Below are 23,677 nucleotides of genomic sequence, written 5' to 3' on the forward strand. Positions count from 1 at the left end.
AAAAAGAGAAGCCCATACCTTGTTAATTTATCATTATGTTATAGCTATTTTCATTTCACATATTACGCGAGCTAGAAGAATATTTGTCAACAGAAACTAAACAATACGAGTATATTTCTTCTTTCTTAGGCTAAATAAAAAACATGTATCCTTTTTTTTTTTCGAAATGAGACGTACTAGTTCTTGTTTGTGTTATTGTCACAATATGAACTTGTTGTAATAAGGCCTATTATTACTGGTAGAAACATGTTTTCTTTGACAATTTTGCACTGCTATTTGAAGGAAAAGATTTTTTTTTTTTGTTTTCTCAAGATTTTATATACATTTGGGATATGCCGAGAAATCTCGATTCTATTGTTTGCCCTGAAATACTTTCTTCCTCAATTTATTGTGTTTTTTGGTGGCGGGCTTCTGGGAAATTCACAGAGCAATTGTTATCTGGAACTGAAAAAAAGTGAAAAACAAGACCAAACAAACATTCAATACCCTACCAATTTATACGAATGTTTTTTTTTTCTTTAAAATTAAGAGTTTCTCGAAGAACAAAAATATTGCATGTCTGGAAAGTTCTGATAACACAAAGATTTAATAGCTTTCTATATTTATTTGGCTTGGAAAAGAAGTCAGTAAGATGCTTCCTCTAAAATTCCACCTCAAGCAATTTTTATGGGTTTTGCAAGAGAGAGAATTTATGTCGAAACAATATGTTTTCTCAAATTCAGAAGATAACAATTCGAAATCCTTCACCACATCAACGTCCTGATTTATGAGTCTGATAAGTAACTCGGAGTTACAAAGATTCTGGTTTTTGAAACTATGTTTCGTTAACAGCTAGAATGCTTGGAAACGTAACGTTTTATTATTTTGTAAAATAAATTATATTTAGGCCATATCCAGGTAAATAGTTAGTCAAATATTAGCTGTGTAAGCTATAGCACTTCATCACGCATTTCCTCATATATGTTTATACATAAAAGTTTCGATTTTCTGTTATAGCCTTTTGAAACAATAAAGTAGAAAATAAATTCAACTGTTAACGTTCATTGCTTCAGAAGAATGCGATGTTGAAAGAATTTCAAGGGAGAGGACATAATTCTCAAACGAAATAGTATGTTTCGGTAAAATACTGATGGAGCTTACCTATTAATACTCATTTATTCAGCGTTATCTGAGGAAGACTTGTTTCTTTTACATTTGTCAGGTTACTTTCTCTTGACATATCTTGAGCTAATTCATGATTTGTACTTCCTTATTTAAGTTTACAAATATACTTCCTGTTCTTTTTTGTAAATTTACCTCCTGTTTTCTTTTGAAAATTTTGAAAAGCATATTTTTTTATGTTTAAAATAAACCTTATTCCTCTACCATGAATTAGAAGAATTTTTTAATATTGCTCACAAAAAATCAAAATACTAGCTAATAGGTACGGCACTAATAGCTGCATAGAGCTACTTTGATCCTCGTGTACACTTATTCCCGGAACAACGTATATTGCATTAATATTACTAAACTCGTAGAGCAAAATATAGTGAATGTGTTCTTTTCTTATTTTTGTTTAGCTTTAAAAATAACTGTTAAAATAGCTATCAAAGCTTGCACTAAAAATAAGAACAAAGTGAAAATAATACTTGCATTTATATTAACTTGATGCAGGTAGTTTATCCCGTCCCCTACGACTTATAGTTCAATTGTAAAAACAGGATTATTTATGAGAAGACTCAATAAATCCTGAAATTTATATATGAAAAGCTTTTGAACATATGTAAAATCTGCAAAAAATAAATAAATACATATTTTAATGATAAAAATTTTATGTTTAAGTGTTTTACTTTTTTTTGAAAAATGTAATGCATAAATCTGCCAAAGTAACTCTAAAGAGATATTTTTCGCCGCCAATTGCAGTACTCGTAGTGTAGTCATTTTGTGCTGTAGATGGTTTTTTACACTTGATTATGCTAACTCTAAATGATATTGACTTAGCTACACCATAGTTAATACCACTGATGGTAACTGTATATGCCATCCATACTGGAAGAAAATATGTTAGCAACTTATTTTACAAGCTATGATGGCATACTTTTTTTCATAGCCTCAAAAGGAGCTTTTTAAGAACAAAAGGGAATTCAAAAAAATTATATTCCCCTACTTGTAATATTACTGTTTTGAACAGTCATCGGTAAAATTTTCATTAAGTTCTCATTGCTATGTAACAAATTGCTATAATGAATCTGCTCGGCAAAGCGTGCCAGAAACTATTCCATTCAAGCGTCTTAAATATCATCTCTCTAGCGTGTCACTTAGTTTGTTGTGTTACATTGTAAAAGTTCTAAAATATATCATTTGTTCATCTTATCATGTTTCTCGCCCCAATTGAATTAAGAGGTTCACATTTTCTCCAAACTGTTTACTGTTAGCCTAAGGGGTCTAAAATCTTCATAGGGTAATTAAAAAAATGCTTTTACGTTTTTTTGGTGCACAACAAACAAAAGAAAATGGAAGTCATTTTCTTTTGTTCGAGATTTTATTTTAAAAATAATTTTACACTTTTTGTAGAGTAATTCAAGAGCTACGAAATCTACAATATAGTGCATGGTTTGCTTTGAATAAATTGCTCTAAAGTGAACAATAACCAGCAATTTCTAAATTGCAAAACTAATTTTTTTCATAAAATTTAACAGTTTTTAAACTATTATTATGGCAAGATCGCAATTTTGTTAACATTTATCATTCATGAAAGCTATTAAGCATTAATGTCTAATCTTAGTCAAACATCAGCTCGTCAAATAATTATACTATTCTATTTGAAAGACTTATTGCAGCCATCAGTGTCTGTATGGATAATAATACTGGTCACTTTTTGTATACTTCCAAAAATTTGGATCAATAAGGATCATAGTCCCTCTCGATATTTGGAAACATCCGGATAATTTGATTTCCTTTAGTCTATCATCAAATTTATTATTGCATTTCATTGATTCATTAATGCTAAAATTGAATGCAACAAAGCACGCGAGGGCTATTTGCTTAAAGGCTTTGTAAAGGACTTTAAGAATGAAACAGTCTCGTAGCCAACATAAACAGTTCACAGTCGTGCAAGTGGAAAGATGATTTTTTTGTTTATCGTTTTATTATTTCAACCAAGCTTATACAGTTAGAAAATTTGTAATTTCTAACTGTATAAGCTTGGTTGTTAAGTAATTTTTGTTTCTGCAAAACTAAAACACCAAACATTCTTTTAAGTAAACATTCGGCGTTGACATTAATTTCATTCTGTCAAACACAAAAATTTATTTCTACTTCAACTGAATTAAAACAATGAAATTTATCGCTACTTATATAGGATCTAAAACTAAATGTAAGATGCTGGTTCTTATATTTGTTGCATTAAAATAATTTTTTCTAATTTCATGAAACATAATTAGTTTATTAATTTCATAAAGGAAAACCAGTTCGTAAACAAAACTAGTTCTAACAAAGATGTTAAATTTTCATTAAAATTAAACCAAGACATATTTGACATAAGAGCACAGTAAAATCGTAATTATAATATAAGTTGAATATTTGCACTTTTAATTTATAATAAATTAAATTTAATTTATAATAAAGTTTAACGAAAAACGTTAAGAACGAGGCCTCCTAATTTGCTTAGAAAGTACGCTTATTATCCATCAATATTCTTATTTCATTTTAATCGATATCCGATTATATTATTCAAATCAGTGGAAGAATAAAATCTTATCATTCAATCAAAAACAAGTTACAATTTTAGACAGCTACTTGTAATTTGCTAGAAAAGAAACCAATCTGGAGTTCTGGATAGTCGGAATTTAGATGGAACTGTCAGAAATCTGCTGCAGTTCTGCTCGTATTCAATCCTCGAAATGAAATGCATTTCTTGTACTGTTCTTTCATGATTTTTCTACAAACACATCCATTTCTCATAGGTAATTCACCAGTAAGGTATTCTCAGCGTGTGTATAATCCTCGTGTTGTTTACAATGATAAATACCCACATTTAGAAATAATAAAGATTTATTCTTTAATCTTGAATCTTCTTCTATGTATAGAATTCAGTTATAGCTTAGAATTATCTATTGATTTAGCATTTTTTAGGTTTTGTGTTTTGTGGGTGTTTGAAAATGTGAACGAACTAAATATTTATAATTTAGTTTAGCATGTTTGTTAAAATGTAAATATTTTATGATTCATTTAGTTTCGAATTTCGAGTTCTAAATCAAGAGATGATGATTGTAAAGAAGGTCTTCCAATCGTTGTTAATTAAAAAGATTTTCCATTTAAGGTTTGTTTTCTTTATTCGTTATATTTATATAAACTAAGAATTTGATTTGATTTTCAATAACTGGCATTCTACGACAAGATTGAATGAATATCTAAAGAAAACGGAACAATAATTTCGCAGCAGAGGTATATAAAATGAATTTCATATATCTTTGGACACATTTTATGTTAAAAGCTAGAAGATTTATTACGAAAGCGTAACCCTCTGAGGCAGTCGTTTACAATAAGCGCCAGTGCTATGGAAGCAGAAATTCTAAAAGCAGATATGAAGATTGATCAACGCCAAGTATTGAATTCCTACTTTGAAGAAGACTACAGTAAGTTCAACCGAATATTTCTGAAATTTTGCTAAAAGCCGAAAACGAAAGCCAGAATTTGATTGATTTTGAAGCTAAAGAAACATATCGCTATAAATATCGCAGTTTAAAAACAAGATTAAAAATAAAATGCTATTACAAAAATGTATGGAATATTCAGCTCGAGTACTTCCTAAAAATGACAATGAAGCAATATGAAACGGAGGACTTGGAGATAAAGATGGTGTTTCCAGCATTAGCATAAATGAAACTGGCTTTCTGTACATGATATGTGATATTATATAGCTTTCGATGTAGAAATATTTATTCACACGAAATAAACCTTTCAGACATATTGTTACAATATGCAGTGATAGTAAGAATTTTATATTTGTTTAACATTGCTGTAGTTTCGAATTTTGTCTGAGTCCTTTCTTGTTACAGTTTTCAAATATGTATAGTTCTTTTCATACAAGTGTTACAATATGTAATTTTGTAATGGAACGTTCTGTCTGTGAATAATTCCCAAAAGTTGATGAATCTTAATTATTTCATTTTGTAAGTTACCAGTCTAGCTCATTATGAATTCGAATCAAGACTTCTATTCGACAAAGTCCTGACACGAGTAAAAATTATTTAGAACTTTTTTCCACAAACATAATATGCTTTCTAATCTTGTTGTACTAACTGCGAATGGCATCGCCTAAAATTCAGCGTGAGTTTTATCAGAAAATTGCTTCTTTTACATAAATTATTGCCAGTAATCATTCATTCTTCACACGCTACAAAATGTAAATTTATAAAAATAAGGCCAGCTAAAGAAAGATAAGCATAATACTTCAAGGTCCGAAAATAATAAAAAAGGTTTCGAGCTTATGTAATTATTGTGTTAAAATATGAGTCTAAAAGAAATTCTTTTAAAATATAGGTGTAAGAATTTACACTTTTAAATTTCCGAGGGAAGGAAGCTTTTTCATTTTAGCGATTCAGTTCATTATGCTTTACTACAGAAAGGTTTATGAATAAAACTCAGTTTTAATTAACATTATTATATTATATTTACATTGGGAATTCGTAAATTTGCGAGAAAAATGATGCCTATTTTGACTAGTGTATTCACATGACGCGCATAGTGCTCTGAAGGTTTTAAGTGTTAAGATGTATTTGTAGAATCATTAGGTTTTTCCACGCAGGAGATGTAACAAATGTATAATGCCCTAGCTTGGATTCGAATTATGGACCTTCCGTTTATGCTTCAAACGTGCTTTCAGTTGCAACACGAAGGCAAATGGAACAAGGAGAGAAATACATTTTATGCTCCCCCCTTTTAAAGGGCACTAGGGATCAAGGGATCCTATTATTAAACCCTGGAGTTGACGAATTCTCGTTAACTCTTTTAGTTCAGCGTTATTTGTAGAATCATTTTTTTAGAATTGTTCGACGTAGGATATTGAATAAATCCGCAATGACCTCGTCGGGAGTCGAAACTGGACCTTCCAATTATGAGTTGAACATGCTTCCAGCTACACCACGAAACCCCGAAAGAAAGGAGGGAGAAAATACCTTGTATAGAAAATCCTCTATATTACAATTTATAAGCATATAACTGTCATATTTATTAAGTATGCTTATCTTATATTTTATATATCTATTTCATTTATTACTTATACTAACGTAACAAAAATCCACGGAACTTATCTTTGGTTTTTCAGAAATATTTTCAAAATATTGTTTTTAATCATCAGTTGTGTTCTCAAGATAATATATTAATAGGAACATTTTAATTGAGAGTACTTACTATAACTCAAAAACTAAATAAATCATACACGGGTATATTAACACATTGCTGCCCATTAAAATGCCATGCTGTGAAATGGAGCAGTTAACAGAATTAAATTTATTTCACAAATTATATATAACAGAAGTATGAAATGTTTAAATTTCAAGTAATTTTGGTCCAGAGCGTGTAAAAATTATATCCAGAGCAACTGATTTTGCAACAACAGCTTCTATTATACGGCTGAGTAAGGAGATGAACAGTGTGTGAGTGGCAGTTACGGGTATTCCAGTTCACGTGACTTCAGTTCTATGCCACAGTTCATCTGCCGATTTAACTGGTGAGTGTTGTCATCCCAGTTTCTCTGCAGCCATTCACAGACATTTTCGTTTGGTCGGAGGTCTAGAAAACGAGCTAACCAAAATAGGAAACGAACACTCTGTGTATTGTGCAAACGTAAGAGGAGAACGTGGTTAATATGAAATCTCGTAATTTCCTATTGAAAGAAGGGTGACGGATGTCCCAAAGGTATGGCACAACAACGGACATTAAAGCCCCTGTTATATAGAGGTGGTAGGTCAAAGTGGCTTATTAAACTAGAGGAGAACGGATTGTGTACCGAGTGGCGCGCCATATGAAAAGTCCAGTTGCTAGGCCGGAATGACGATAAAGAACATAATCTTGTGATTGTTATATTTCGAAATTTTGTATTAACAAATAAACCTTTTGGAATAAAATATTTAGAAGTTTCTGCAAAATATACTTAGCGCTTTCTGCAACTGTTGCCAGACAAATATATTAAAATAATAATAAACTTAAAAAATAACTATGACCTTGACCTAATTTTGTGGGGGTTTTGAGAGATTGATTTAAAACCAAGTTTAATCAATAAAACTATATACTTAAAATTTATTAACTTATTGAATGTTCCAGCTCAAAATTATTAATTAAAAAACCTAAAACTAGAGAGGAATAAATCTTGTTTGGTGCTTGGGCGTAATAAGAATGCTTCATCTCTTAAAAAGTATTTATTACATTATTTTGAATCACCATAAGTTAAATACACAATTAATTTCATAACTCTCTCTAGAAATAACAACAAGTGCATTTCCATTAATATGCAACCTCATAAACCACAGGGAAGAAATATTCATGAAACAAACCCATAAAATAATAGATTCACTTAGTTTAACAAATTCCTCAGCACCCTCAAATGATCATATATCTCAATAAATCCTTCCGAAATAATAAGTGGTTAGTACGTATTGTATATATGCTTTGTGTTTGATCAATAAGTCAAAGTAGATTTCCAAACTTCCTAATATACTTACGGTTCAAATAAATGGAGTGACTATAGCAAGCCGCAAAATAATAACAAAAATAATACATAAAATATTTAACAATAACAGATTTGTTAATTTTTAGATTAAATAAACATTAAGGCAATTGGATAAACTGGCCAGACCTTACAGTCCCTTGAGGTACTCACACTTTGAACTCAGGGGCATATAATTGTGCACACAAGTAATGCAAAACTTATGCCTCTTCTACGTCTAACATTTTATTAAATTAAATCCCTAATAGCAAATGCATAGTCTTTAATTCAGTGATACATTAACTCTTTTGTTACTAAAATCTTTCAATTTAACAGAATATGCAATATTTAAATATTCCAGTAATCACAAATTTAGGCAGTTTAGACCAAATTTCTGATGCTTTCATTTACATTTATATTAACATAACTGATCATTACTTAGTCATTTTTTAATTGAAGTTTGCACTAATCGCCAGAACACTAAGAAGATTTCATGATCCATTAGAACCCCAAGCACTCATTTCTGTCCGCATGAAGCGAAAGCCATGCATTGTTGCCAAGGATATTTGAACAAGGATATTTGCTCTTAATTGCTATTAAATGAGAGTTCACCACACTATCGAGGTCTGAAATGTCTAGTATAAATTAACCAACTGTATGTTGGTAACAAATTATGCCAAAAAAGATCCGGTTTCGTAAATGCTTTTTCTGTCAAAATACCACTTGAAAAACCCAGAATCACATTTAGCATTAAAAGAGAGCCATTCAACTAAATAAGATGTAGTCTAATCATTTAGCTCCTCTGATCATGCTCCTATGAAATCGATGTATTTTCCGGTAAATTTTCTTTCATTTTGCAACCGTTTCAGAAATCAACATGGTTTACGCTGATCTTCGCGGCTCTCAGCCAACTCGCGAACGCAAGTCTACAGCGAGACAAGCTGGCTCCTGTTTCTTTTGTTTTTATCTCCTTGAAACTTCAGACAGTTCTGAGTTTTACTCTCGCACAAGCCCTCGAGACATCTCAAATTGTCATGCCCACTTAAATCCTAGAATTCGTAGGATAAAATTATGCTTGACAAACCGGATGATTTTTCTCTTTTATTTTTTATTTCCCCCATAAAGGAGTTTAAAAATTTTTAAAACCCTTCCTACAACTGCAAAGTGAGTCGCTAAACAGACGTGCGAATGATACCAAACCCGTGAAGAAAAGAAAAAGAAGGAGGTCCTAACACATTTGCCTATCATATTTTTTTGCATAATGAAACCATTTAGCAGCAATAATATGCAGAGACATTAGGATTTTCGAAGCAGGCAAGATGAAAAATGAGCAATCACCTTCGCCAGGAATCGAACCACGGACCTCTGGAATAACAGTCCAGCGTGCAGAACTACTACACCACGAAGGCAAGCTAGGAAAGCGGGAGAAATATTTTATATAATCCCCTTTTAAAAGGGCGACTGGGGTTTTTAAGCGACACAATCGCCAAATCCTGAGTGCGGAGAATCATTATCCAACACCCTTTTAGTTCAAGCGCCACTGTAGAGACACTAAGATTTTTTTAGAAGCAGGCAAGATGAAAAATTAGCAAACCGCTTTACCCGAGAATCGAACCACGGACCTCTGGATACCGGCCCAGCGTGCAGAACCACTACACCTCGAAGGCACGCTAGGAAAGCGGGAGATATACCTTATAAACATTTTTCAAAAATTGGAATAAAAATTTAGTTTAGATTTTTTTAGTATTTTTCCAATTTTATTTGATGCAATTCTAATGAATTTTTGACTTAAATTCAAAAAGTAAAATAAAAATAAAAATTCATGCATTTAAGGGTTAACGACTGAAAAAGAAATGCATTCAAATACCCAGTAATGAACCTCCTCCGTTCTCAAAAGTGCAGGAAGGCGCAATTTATTTTTCAAACATTAATGTTTCCGACTCAGTAACAAAATCCGAACGACAAGATAAATTTATACTGCTGTTTTTTCATTGTAACTCCTGTTCACAGTCCGTTAGGAAAATACGTTTAAGAAATGCTGACCAAAAACTAACAACCTTCCGTCCTGATGTTCAGATAGACCACGCTTCCATCCAGATGTTCAAATAAACAAAAATAACTCTGTTCCCAAGTTAAACGCCTAGAAAATCCAGCCGTGAGAGAGCAGCAGCACAAAAAATTTAAAGCAATGAATCTTTTAACTGCCAAAAATAAATTCTCACGATTACTGAACACAGTTTTATTAAAAGTTAAAAATAATCCTTAATAATATTTTATTTAAATTTGAGGAAAATCATCATTTCCATCACTGCTTTCACACACGAATGCATCTTACATGATACTGTTAACAGAAGTGAGATTCGTCAGAAAAGACAGCATCATACCACTGATGCAATCATTTACATTCCTGAATGCGCTGTTGTAGACGCTGATTCTTGTGTTGAACAAAAGAAAAAAGTCAAAGTAATAGTCGCTTGCTGAAAATCCGCGAAATGGTACGTGTTGTTGTGGGCGAATACTCGATTCGATGCAGCACATTTAGTTTCCTACCCAAGGTCCGTGATGTAGTTTTAGCGGCGAGTAATTGATATCGTTTTAAAGTTTTGTGCTTAGTTAAGGAGAATGGACATCACGTTTCGTTATAGGAACAGTGATGTAGTTAAGGTGGGACATCTGTTCACGAGTGCAGCCTCCAGGAGCGCCAAATTGATATTACTAAATTTTAAAGTGAAATGTTTTCCAATCTTGGCAATAGAAAGAGAGCTCGATATCTTCAGTTGTTCCCGGGCGCTGAAACACCTAGCTACAGCTCTGCGTATGAATGTAGTCGAGGCTAACCGCAGAGTTAACTACAAAAGTGCTAAAGCAGGTCTTTAGTGCAAGGATAGTATCTGAAAACTCGATGGTCATCGAAGATCGTACCAGTATATACTACTTTCTGCGGTGCATTTAAATCATACTGTGCATATTAAGAATACGTACACTACCGAAGAGTTTAAAATGCAGAATATTTTTAGAAGAGAACAGATGATGAACAACTTTCTGAAGTTTCTAAGAACAAGACGATTGCACTGAATTTGAGAGATGCCATTTACATCATGTAAGCAAGAAGTGTCTCTTAGCTATATATATTTACTCTTTCTAAAAGAAAACGCTTTTAAATTGAACACATTATAGACTGCTTTATTAAAGATAGGGTTTAGTTAGTTGATTGTAACATAACAAAGATAGTAATGTAATATACGAGTGTGCTGCAATCCTCTTGGCCGATAATAACCGATCTCAGGACATATAACGCCGACAAACAAAAATACAGTTAAAAGTATAAAACAAAAGATTAAAACAGAAATACAGTCAAAAACCATCAAACCAAAATTCCCAGTACTGTTCTATTGCCATTTATATATCAACTTCATCAAATCCTTTGCATATCTAAACTCTTTATTGCGGCAGTAGAATTCTTTCATTTTACCATGTTTTTCCCTAACTTGTCGAGCCCACTAGCGGCCGAGCGGTAAAGTCGCTGAACACTGGTAGTTCGGTCCGAGGTTCGAATCCCGCGAACGGGCTGGCTGCATGGGTGTTTTCGTGGTTTTCTCCATGTGTAACGTGTATACGAGCCAGTTTCCCTTAGAAAGTCCTCCACGACGGCATCCCTCCCTTTAGGCAGATAGCCCTCGAGGCTTTGCCATAATCACACACACCCACACACCCTAACTTATCGCAACAATACGCAGTCGTCTTCCACGAAATATCGTGCATTGCCTTCAGCATTACAAAAACTATAAAAGATTATTATTTTATAAAATAAATCTTTTCAGGTACGCCGTGAAGCGCACGCGTCCAGTAATTATTTGATTGCAATCAAAATCACACGTCATTCTTCTATTTTTACAAACTTCAAAGTTCAACAAATAATTTTTCCTTTTTCCCGAAACGTTACATTTCTCTTTCCAACAGTCATAATAGAAATCTTTGATTTTGCCAATAACAGTTATGCCTCAGACAAGTATCTGCTTGAGGAAAAAAGCCATGTGAAAGTCTTGTAAGCAGAAACAAAAGCAAAATTATCTTCTGCATGGAAAGAAGAGTCCACAAAAACCTCGGCAGAAGACTGTTTGTCAGGAATAGAAAATGAGACGAATATCTGTTACTCAGCGACCTTATGCATTCAGTCATTAACTTTCCGCGTAAGGTTCCTGCGATTTTAGTGGGACTATTTAATGGGTCCGCTGCTACAGTTCACGTGAAAATCACAGGCGAAGAATACTTTTTCCACTTGTTTTCAGTACGAATCTCGGTTGTTGTCTGTGTAGGGTATATATTTTTTAGTGTTCATTATTTGAGTGACAGATGGCTCGACAGGATTCATTTCATTGTACAGAATTTGCATAAAAGCTTTGAATTTGTTCATCGAAACATTTCAGTGATACTAGCATAGATTGTATTCGCCTTGTAGAAAGACATTTTGCCAGCGGTATACCACACAATCCTATAAAAAAGGAACTTCGTAAACAATACGCTGTATTTTGCTCCAAGAAAGAAAAATATAACGAAAGAAAATACATAAAGAGACTCGGATTTCGTGTCAAGTGTGTCAAGCGGGATTATTTTTGGAACCATGCTTCAAAATTTATCCTACCAAAACAATTTGCATAATAAGAGTAAGCGAGTAAAAAGTAGAGTGCTATCTTTATTTCTAAGGTCACTATAAACAGTTTGTAAGATACTAAAACCTTTAGCCATTTTAACTATTTTCTGTTTGACGTGTATGTACTTTAATATAAAGAAAAACTGATTTTTATTTTTTACAAATTTATTGTTTTTATTTTATTGGAAAATTTTTGTAAAAATGTTTGCAACGAATTCATTAGAAACTAAAGCCATTTAAAATTAAAACTATCGTGTGCACTTAAAGCTTGTAATTTACGGTCGCAGAAATCCCTTGCACGGTATAATGTATAATTTGAAATCGAAAAAGCAATTAAATTTCTTTCATTATATAAAAACTGTTGTTAAGGATGTAAATAGTAATAAATACAGGGGAAGAATATAAAAACAAATCATCCTGTATTTCCGAACCAGAAAGTACGAAAATTTGATTCGCACTCAGAGGGAATACATTTAAATGTGAGTATAAAATGCTGTTTAGTTGCAAGATTACAACGAAGCACAATAAAACTTTGATACTCTGGCCTCGCATTAATATTTATTAAAAAAATCTATTCTAGGTATTTATTAAAACTATGACTTCAAAACGAAGGAAATGATAGGAAAGGAAAATCATTCATATCTACAATTTGATAACATATACATGCGATTTAATTGATTGATGCACAGCAATATCCAGTCACACGACATTTATTTCTATTGATTGATTTCAGTTAGTTCTCATTCACAAAATAAGAATATTTATTAATATGAACTTGTTCTCATTACATATTTTCACTTTCGGGAGTGAATTTGAGCTAGAAGAAAGAATTTGTTAGATATTCAGCACAAATACATATCCCTTCAGAAAGCAGAATAATTTAGGGGTCTTTGATTAATCGTAGTAATACTTAAGTAAGTTTTATAGGGATATCAACAAAGCAAAAATATTTCCAGTGCACGAAGAATAAGCTTCAATCTCCAAAATGATTAATTACTAAGAGATCAAAGTATCAGATTTTAGATATGTAGCTTTAGCATTCATTTGAAAGTAAAAGTTAACTAAAGGAATTTTGTATTGAATTCTATCATAATTGAAGTTATTTGAAATGCATTGTTTTTCCTTTTCTGCAATTGTTTTCCATTTTTATTATTAGATTTAGCAGATTATTGGATGTAACATTGTTAGTTCATTTAAGTTTAGTTTTCAGCTGCTTGCATGAAGGTTTCTTGTGTTCATGTGCAACGCATAAATAAGCTTCTTTTAATAAACCTTCCAGAAAGGCATTCTCCTAAAAGAAACGTAAATCGCTCTTGCTTTTTGCAACGGTTAATTTATTTAACTCAGGCGATTACTAGTCATAATTAAGTAAAAAATCTGACATATAATCCTGTTCATCCGCTGAGGATCGAATTCTTGGTACTTTTGCTTGTGGACTCATATTCTAGCGATTTAGTTATTCGAAGTCAGTAACTGATTATGAATAATTTCTGTGTATCCGGAAGAATTGCGTTGTTTGACTTCAATTATGTGACGTAAGCAGGCTCTTGCGTCAATTAAAATATCAAATATATAAAAATCTGTCAGTGTGACTGACTTTAAAAAGTACAAATTTCACTTCAATACCTATTTTCCTTTTATAAATATAAACAATACAAAAATTAAATGCCAGATGAATGTTTACGAATGTTTGAAAACATAATATCCTGAGTTGAGAATTTTGAGTTGCCTTCATCAGAAAAGAATTTTTTTTTTATGCTTGCTTTGTTCTTACCCCAGTCTATACTTTGCAGAGTAATGAAGCCCATTGTTTAGTACAGTCAATTTCTAAAAGTTGAAAGAATGCGAAAAATTAATTAGCATATAGACAAGCAATTGCTATTATATAAGAATAATTAAATGGAGCAAAATCTATGTAATGCTCAGTTATTATTTAACAAAAAAATTAGCGATTTCATTAAATTGAATTCCAATTGTATGAACGAGTTTCCTAAAGAGGCAAATCTGAAAAGTTCCTAAGCGAGAAATCACGCCGTTTGTCGCAGATGACTTTTCAACTTCTCTCATCATACTGCGATTACTGCCTTTAAATAATCGTCAAATGAATAGAAGATATTTCAAAGACAATCTATGTTAGAAACGTAAATGTGAAGCACTTTACGAAATGTTTAAAGAATTTTTCATGTATAAATATAATTCAAAACCTAGTATCCTTTGAAGTGCCATATGTTTTATGAATTGTATGTACTGTATATTTTATAAGAACCTTTTAACTGAATACTCAGTCTTTATAGAAAAGCGGGAAACTTCGAAAACAACAATGCTTTATTTTAATATGTTACCAATTTTTCTCACTTGAAGAGAAATCATAAATTAAAAACGGTTATTTCTTAAAGTTTTAAACTCTTTTCCAGCTGTAAATCGAGATATTGGAATATAATTTTATTAAAAATACCATAATATGCAATGGTGCCTTGTCTTAAAAATACTCATACTGACATGAAAATGTTCCATATATTAATTCGTTTTCGCACTATGAACTCAGCGAATGTCATTGCATTATTTTTATTCCTAGTTTCGTAGCACACAAGTACAGAATGTGCGTATTGTTACTAATTAACAAACAGTTTTATCATTGAGTAATATAATATTTAATGAAGTAAAGAGTTTATAATAAAAAAGAGGTAGGTATGTTCCTACTTACGAAAAAAAAGGAATTAAAAAAGTTCCCCTTTTTTCTCCTTTTATCATTATTAATGTACACTTGGTAATGCAACTAATAATTTATTATTATTTCTGTTGTTAGATAGATAGTAATATATTTCTGTCATAGGATAAACATCAGTTTCCGCTTACACATTCCATTGTCAGTTACGAAATTACATCTAAGCTAATATATCCAAAATTATAAATCATGTGCTGAAGTCGTAAAGGGTTTCTTTGCTTTTCTAAATTTGGCAGTTGAATATTTATGATTATCACCATTCATGTGCATTTTATTACTTTCATCTTGCACCAGTTTTCAAATAAATCTCATAATAAACTTTAAAAAAACCTCTAACTGTCATGTGGAAGAACAGTAATGAAAAGGAATAATCCTCGCTTTAATATTATTTAAGAGAAAATCTAGTTTTATGACGCAGACTAATTTTAACGAATGGTTATTTTTATCGGCATTCAATAACTGAAATCTATTAGAAATGTACGGAGAAATACTGAAACCTTTCTTCATTTATCTTCAGTGACATAAAAATATCATATTTCAATAACGTAAAGAAACTTCAGTAGGATACTTTAATAAAGGTTGTAATTCTAGAAAATATTTCGACTTCTGACAATTACTCATTTAAAGAATTAGTTTAGTCCAAAAATATTCAATAAACTTTGGATCGGTTTATTTTTTGAACTTTAAAATATTCATTAATCACCATAATTATCAATGCAGAAGCTTAATGTCCAGCTGGAAAAGTTTCGAAATCACCAAATTTTGTTATTTTAGGTTTTGTAGATGATAAAACACACTCCGGTACTATATATTCATCGATGTTTGCAGAAATATTTTTATTTTGTCGATTTCCCAAAGTGATCAACGTAAATGTGCAATTATTATGCATTAAATTTTTTCTGCCACAATAGATTTCTGCAAAAAAAAGGGGGAGGGAAACAACTATTAAACCAACGAGAGTTTTGAATGATTATATTTAAGGAAAGCAGAACACACTTGGACGATGAATTACGGTTTGATAAATCATCTTCTTCAACTTAAAGGAATATTTAGTCTAATCCAAAGGTACCATGCTTAGTTATCTTTTAGTTATCTTTATTAAATAATTAGGGATATTTATGTATGAGTCGCTATATCATTTAGAGCCTCTTAAAACAAATTTGAAAGATGATTTGAGTTCGTACAGCATCACGTTTTCTGTTGTTCCTAAAACGCTGCATATTTTTCTAAACCTTAAGAAGTAATAAAACTGTCCATAAAATGTTTTAGACGAATTCTTAAAACGTTAAGTGTCGTGAATTTTTACAAGCTGGCTAGAGTATTAGCAAATAATATTATTTAAATGTTTTGTAACTTTGAGGCAAGCAATTCGTAAACCAGATGAATGGTACAAGATACTTCACCGCAGTAATGAATCCACTCGTGATGTTCTTGCTCTTGTTCATTTTGCCGCTCTGATAGATACAGCGGTTTGCGACGCTGGCTGCCATTCTGTTGGATTCGGCCTCAAACCATAGTGAAGGTATGGGTGTTTTAAAGTGACTGTTTGTTCAGCATTTAAAATACTAGAGACTATAAAGTCCTCTCGAGTGGTTTGCTGTTTGGGGAAGATTTCCTAGGGTCCGTCCCAAAATTTTCTTTTTTCTTCTATATTTCATATTCTTGAGTGAATTAATAAATTTTTGCTGAAAATGTAAAAAGGAAACTTGAGCATTTAAAAATGAAAATGAGTAGAAATTTAATGCAACTTATAGCACTTAATAGAATTTTTAAATTTACATAGTTAATTAACACATGTTATTAAAAAATTTATTATTTTTATAAAGTTTTACTGATACGTTTTCATGAAAAATAGTCTAAAAATGTTTAGAAAAAAAAAGACAAAATAACTGCATGAGGTTACCTCTACATAATTTGCTTAGTTAATCATCAAATTATTTTCTTTCACGTTTGTTAATAAGTTATTGTTTTAGTGAAAATTATATCTTGTTTTGGTACCCTTTATTCTTTGAAGTGTCGCTAACATTTTCACCATCTTTTCCTCTTTCCTTTTTGCGCTTCCAAATCATTACGCGAAAAAGCAGTTACAACTTTTAAAACCTGAAAAACGCGTATATGCGATGATTTGTAGGTACTTTTTTTTACCACGGTATTTTCAATGACTATGTTTTTAATGTGCGAGGTTTTTGAATCGCTTTATTTTCGACCACGATGTTTTGTACCATCACGATTTCGCCTTGCGTTGTTTTCTTCGCGATGTTTTCGTCCGCAATGTTTTTGCCGCGATGTTTATAGCTGTAACCGATATACTTGCACGACCAATGGTGAAATTTTGATCCTTTCAGTTATTTCTTCCCCATCTTTTTTTTACAATTAAAACTGCCGATTCGTCCACGTTAAAGCTAACAATGTAATAACAAGAAAATTCGCTGCAAGTCTTGAAGACATATCATAAAAATAACTTTGAAACATGTTTTGAGGATTGAAAAGATATGTGCATAAATTCATTATAGTCCGGGAGAATTATTTTTATGCAGGTAAAATTAATACTGTCCAATAAACAAATTCTTGTGTGAAGCAGTCCCGGTACTTTATGATCCCCAAAATAACGTAGCTATCAAAAATTCCATAGCATACTGTTAAAAGTAGGATATGATATAAAACATTATATATCATATGCTTCAGTATAAGAAATAGTGTTTCTGAAATTTTTCATTTTTCAATAGTAGTCCACGTATCTCTATCAGTTAAATAATCGCAGAGAAATTAATAAAAAATTTTAAATCACATCGCAAATTCATCATTAATAACACTTCTGTTCACAACTTGGAAATGTGATAGTTATGTAACATGTGTCAAATTTTGTTTTAAAACAGAAAATTGTAAGTTTATAGATATGAAATTTGTAAGTTTTTCAAAATTTTGTAAAAGATTAAGAAATTGAATAAATGCTTCTTCGTCATTACAAATGCTTTCAATTAATTATTATTTAAAAAAAAATATTTCACCTAAACGGAAACTGAAAACTTTTGTACATTGACATTACAAAATAAGACATAAAGAAAAGAAATACTGTTACTCAACAATAATTACAATGATCAGTACGATTAAGGTTTAGATTCATTAATTATGTAACTAATCATTTTCTTATATGCTTTAATCCTACTAACTATTTTGTGTTAACATTACATCTTATCAAAAAAAGTTACGATCTGTTAAAAATTAACTTTGAAAAGAAATATTTTATTTTTAAAGAACTAAAATCTCTACCGCTTATTGCAAAACATTAGACTCAGGTAAACAAAAGAATAAGATATACTTTATGGGAGAATCTCTGCAGAATAGTTTTCAATATTTTCATCATGACGTCCTTCAAAAATTAGGAACAAGAAACGTATCGAAATATAAGTTCTTTCAATTCGAAGTTTTCATTCTAATTCTGAAATTGACAGTTCGGGAATGCTCAGAGGATTTCAATGAAAAAATACACCTGCATGTTTTGTTTTATAATTCCTGGTAACTGATTGTCTCAGTGAAGTTTTCATATTAGGATTTGTTTCTAAATTTAGACTTCTTGGAAACCGGTATATGAATAACTACTGTATTATGGATAAATAGTTGGCAAAGGTATTTTATTGAAACTCTTGAAAATAAATTGAGAATTTCATCACAGAACAGGAATATTACTTCTTTTTCTTTTATTAAAATGAAATCCCCTAGGATTCAGACTTTTATTGCAGTAAAAAAGATTTAAGATGTAGAACTCAAAACTTAAAATTTCAGAAACAAATTGCGCAAACTTTCATATTGGAGGTAGAAAATATTCCGTTATAATACTGACAGTAGAGCCTTTTAACTTGTTTTTATTTTCTTGCAGAAAACGTACCATAAACAGAAGAAATTATATTTATTCATTTACAGTTTCTTTTGTTGATAAGTTATAATTTCCGTCCTTAAGGCTTTTGTTTATTAAGTAAAATGAAGGATGTAGCGCTTTACCTTACTTATGTAATTTATGTCATTAAACCACTGAAAGATTACCATTGGAAAACTAGAAACCGCTCAAATGAATATCTCTCAATTCATATTCGCTGTGTTAAATAAAGTTTTATTTTCCTGTCTTGTTTAAAAAATATGCATTAACTTTCTTCGGAAAACCACATAAATTCTCCATTGCAGCGATGTTTACTCGTTTTCTAGCAGAACAATCTATAATTATAAGGCTTTCAGAAGTACATTTTGCGGTTTTGCAGCTGAGGATGGTGGTTCGGTAAAACCATCGAAACTAGTCCTGTGAAAATTTTGTAAATATAACGCTGATTTTTTGTTGTTTGACTTCAGAATTAGTATAAGGTTTTCATTTAATATATTATTATTTTGTTGTATCCCTTTATTCTTTTCGTATAATTTGTAAATTTCTTGGGAAACAGAGCCATCTTATCAATATTCTGCGTGAAATAAAACTCATTTCTATGAAAGTACTTCACGCAGGCAGTAAATGCTTCTCATCTGGTTTATACTACGAATCAGAAAAGATTAAAATTAGCTAATATCTAACATACCATTTCCTAATCTCGGAATTTTTAACAGAATAGTGAAGACCGATAAGGAAATTCATAAATTTAAAATATGTTAGTATATTCATTTTGTGCATATTTTCAATCCGCTTTGCTTTGAGGCATGCGTTTATTTATGAATTCATACTCCAAATCATTATGAACCATATTTAAAATCATGCATTACGAAATGATTGAACAGAAAGGTTATATCCATCTGATAATTTTGCTTTTTTCTAAACATGCATCACATCTTTGGCAGGCAATAATTAATACAAATGACTGGATATCTACATCATGTTTACATATCCTTTCTGTTTTTAAATTGCTTCTTTATAAAGTCTTCTGACATTGCTTGTTTATAAAGTCTTTTTACATTACAGGAAAATTACGATGACAAATCAGGGATCATATTATTTTACTTTATACTAGATCTCTGCTGATTAGCGGTCTAGGGAAAAAAAAGGCTCATTTTCTGTAATCCATATAGTAATTTCATGATTATCATTTTGTTTAGAACTAACTACATTTTGCTTGCGAAATGATTTTAAAGGGCGATGTTTCGTTGGTTGGACACTTATTGTTTATAATTCTGGCAGAGAAGAAAATTTTAAAAAAGAGCCATTAGGAAATGTTACAAAAGTTTCAACAGGTAAAGGTGAAATAAAAATGGGCGAGACGCTGAAGTGTCAGTGAATATACACCCAAGGCTCATTTCTTATTAAGTAAACTATTTACTTTTTTAAACAACTAACTATTACGTAAGAGAACCTATACATTTAGTTCTAAGGAAGTCCAACGGATAGAATTTTCAGGTAAATCCAAAGTCAATATAATTAAATTTAGATTAATTTTAAATTTAAAACTCACATTATTCTGTTCTATACTAAACCATATTTACGTGCAGCATTCATTATTAGGAATCTCATTTCTACAAAGAAAGTTAAGTAGAAAAGCTTTTCATACTTCTCAACTATTCTGGGGGTCAAAAGGAGAAATATGGTTAATGTACTATAGAAAATATGCTTTTCTTTTCATCAGTAATGGAGTTTCTCTTTTCACCAATTTTATTAATGATTTAAAATTAAAAATCTTAAAAAAACACTAAAAGGTATTGGGAAAACATAGTAAAGAATCATCGATTTTAATTAATCGTTTTTATAAAGTACTAAAGTGTCTGGACTTTTATCGAATAATATCTCAAATCAGGAGTGAAAGATCGAAATTTCAAAGTAGCTTCCGCTTACTCCAGACAGAATGAAACCAACATTATAAATTTTCTCCTGTTATTTTTAATTTGCTTTCAGATAATGCAATATTAAGGTATTTATGTTCCGTAAAAAAAGTACGCTGTACCTATTTCAGATGTATTATATGAGCTAAGAATTTAATAGAATAGATATATGAAAACCATTTCAGTAGAATTAACGCGAAGAATAAAAAGCGCTAAAATATGCTATTTAGCTTGTTGCCAAGAGCGTAAGAACCTATAAACTTAATTCATTGTACTATAGCTGCACTGATTTGAAAAATAAATTACATTTGTTGCATTTGGTTCTTAAAATTATTTTAAGTATATTCTCCTGGAAAATACTTAAATTATGTTTAAGATCCAAATGCAACAATTGTTAAGTGTGATTTATTTTTAATAACGATAAATATGGTTTCCTTGTAAGGCGAAATTAATGTTAAAAAGTTATGAAGACATCAGGAGTTATTTCGGTTTTTCGAATTATTTACATCGTTCTATGCTGTTTATATACTTTAATCGCGTGCTAGGTTTTGCGTTTTTCTTTGGCAATTCACAATGAATCGCATTGAAAGCTGTGACAAGTCACTTAGATAAATAGATCTATCTTCTGCAAATGCATATACATTTTGACATGTTGTACTGGATTTTCCTTTAAACATTTGTTCTAATAAATATTCATTTGAAATGCCAATAAATATTTAATAGGTAATTTACTCACTATAACAATTTTTTTATCTTAATACCATTTACATATCGATTGTTGAAAATAACATTTCAGTGTAGTACGAGCCTTGTTTGAAAGGAAATCTATGGTTTATTGTAATTTTTAAGGTTTAAAGGCATGTAAGAGCTTGAGTGCGGCAATTTTTCACAATTCTATATTTCAGCTGATATTTATTGATGAAAATCATTGCGTAAAACCCGAACTACAGGAACAACTTACCTGTTGATCATTTATTCTTGTGAGTTTAAATCCAGGATAATTACTAGTACTGTTGAAACTTTTGAAAAGGAAATACTTTCAGCTTCTTCGAGTCCCAGCGTTTACTGCTTGATAAACGGAATATGTCAAAACTCAGAACACTTTTCTGCCATAGAGAAGTAAGACATTCACCGAAAAACATTCTGAAGAAATTTGATTGCATGTGTGATTTGGTTGTAAATGTAAAATGTAAATTAAGAAAATATGGTTGCATGTGTGAAATCCACTGACATACTCACGCCAAAAAGTTGAAGCTTCGAGTCTAAAATAGTATGAATATTGAATCAGAAACAGTAAAAGACCTTAGAGAAATCAAGAACCACAATAAACAATACCAAAATCAAGGCAAAGTTTTAAAATTTCGCTTTCTAGCTGATTCCTTACCCATATCAAGTTGGTTACTTTAAAACTCCATCAGACACTGGATAGGGAACAAGATACCGTCAATGCGGTATTTTATCATCTGTGACTTATGTAAAGTCGAGGCATCTTCTTTCGTGCGCGATTTGAGACAATATACGTTTACTCGTATGACTCTGCTGGACGAACCAGCGATTAGTGAAGGAAAAAAGATCTCTTAACGAAAAGAAGGTCGCGGGTGTTCAAAAGTGCAATCAAGACATACCGACAGAGCATATAGACTTTAACAACGACAACATACAGTAGTCGACAACGGGAATTGAAAGTAACGAGAAGAGTGGCGATGAAGACAATTAAAGTTTTATTTATTTTGGGGAACACTTTTGTCTATTTCTATTTATAGCTTATTATTATATTTTAATATGGCTTTTCAATATTCTGAGACTTGCTTATTATAACAAAATAAAATTTAGTTTTTATGCTATTACTTTTATTATTATTAGCCCAGAAGGGCTATTAATCTCGTTTTGGCTTTTTGCGTCGAAAACTTGAAAAGTCTGAATCACTTTTCAAATTGTTGCCACCAAATATTATCGCCCTGTCTTATATATAAAGAAATTAAATAATGAAGAATATGTATAAATGTATGTATGTTTCTCGCATTGTGATAAAACAAAAAGAGTAAGGTAAAAAGTAAGTAAGTTAAAAGAATGCTTAAAACCCAAATTTCATTAGTGATGGAAAATTTATCCATTTGTGACATATGTAATTCTGTGGTATGTTAAACCGTCGCCCTGATCAATATAGTGGATATGCTGCTGGGTGCTCGGGTTCGAATCCCAGAGAAGGTCGGATCTTCGTCAATGTATAGTGTCTGTGCGTCATAGGGGCACTCAAAACATAAGGAATGCCGAAAGTCCTCTCGTGTCGTTTGGTTTTCTGGTAGGGCAAAGAAGGTGGAAACCCTTTGCCTCTTCCACGACGTATTCTCCATCGAAAATGGAGTTGAGTTTAACAACTAATGTGGCAGGATTCCACCGGTACGACCAATGACGAATTCTCTCGTATCTTCTCCCCATTATATATATCCCTGCGTATTAAACTGTAATATTTTTATTTCCCAATGAAATAGAATTTAATGGTGTTGAGCATTGAACCAAGATTTTATCTAAGGCTGTATAGAAACATTGGAAGTATAGAAACATTGAAACTGTACAGAAACAATGAAATATCCAAGCAATTTTATAGCATAAAGACAAAGTGAGGCAGCAACAATTTATAAAAACTGTTTTTAACATGAAATGTTGTGTATAATGGTTAAAAGAAGAGAGTGCTTCTATAAAGCATTGAAAATTTATGAGAAAATCTTTTGCTCTCGGTAACAGCTTAAAATCTCTTGAATAAGAGAATATTATAAATAATAAGTATTTAAGGCAGCTGAAGCAGAAAAAAAAAACGTATTTT

The 23,677-nt window shown here is 31.3% G+C and overlaps 1 protein-coding gene and 1 non-coding gene across 3 annotated transcripts in view; one reads left to right on the forward strand and one right to left on the reverse strand.

Annotated features, from left to right (window-relative positions):
• LOC118194999 (cell adhesion molecule 1-like) overlaps nucleotides 1–23,677 on the forward strand; it is a 308,441-nt gene that overhangs the window by 242,974 nt on the left and 41,790 nt on the right. The window lies entirely within an intron of this gene.
• Nucleotides 9,023–9,096, reverse strand: TRNAN-GUU (transfer RNA asparagine (anticodon GUU)). The gene has a single exon. It is a non-coding gene; the product is annotated as a tRNA-Asn (tRNA).

Source organism: Stegodyphus dumicola, chromosome 1 (assembly GCF_044657685.1).
Source record: "Stegodyphus dumicola isolate Sdum_Otavi_A_Nest chromosome 1, ASM4465768v1".
In the NCBI taxonomy this organism is placed as follows: Eukaryota; Metazoa; Arthropoda; class Arachnida; order Araneae; family Eresidae; genus Stegodyphus; species Stegodyphus dumicola.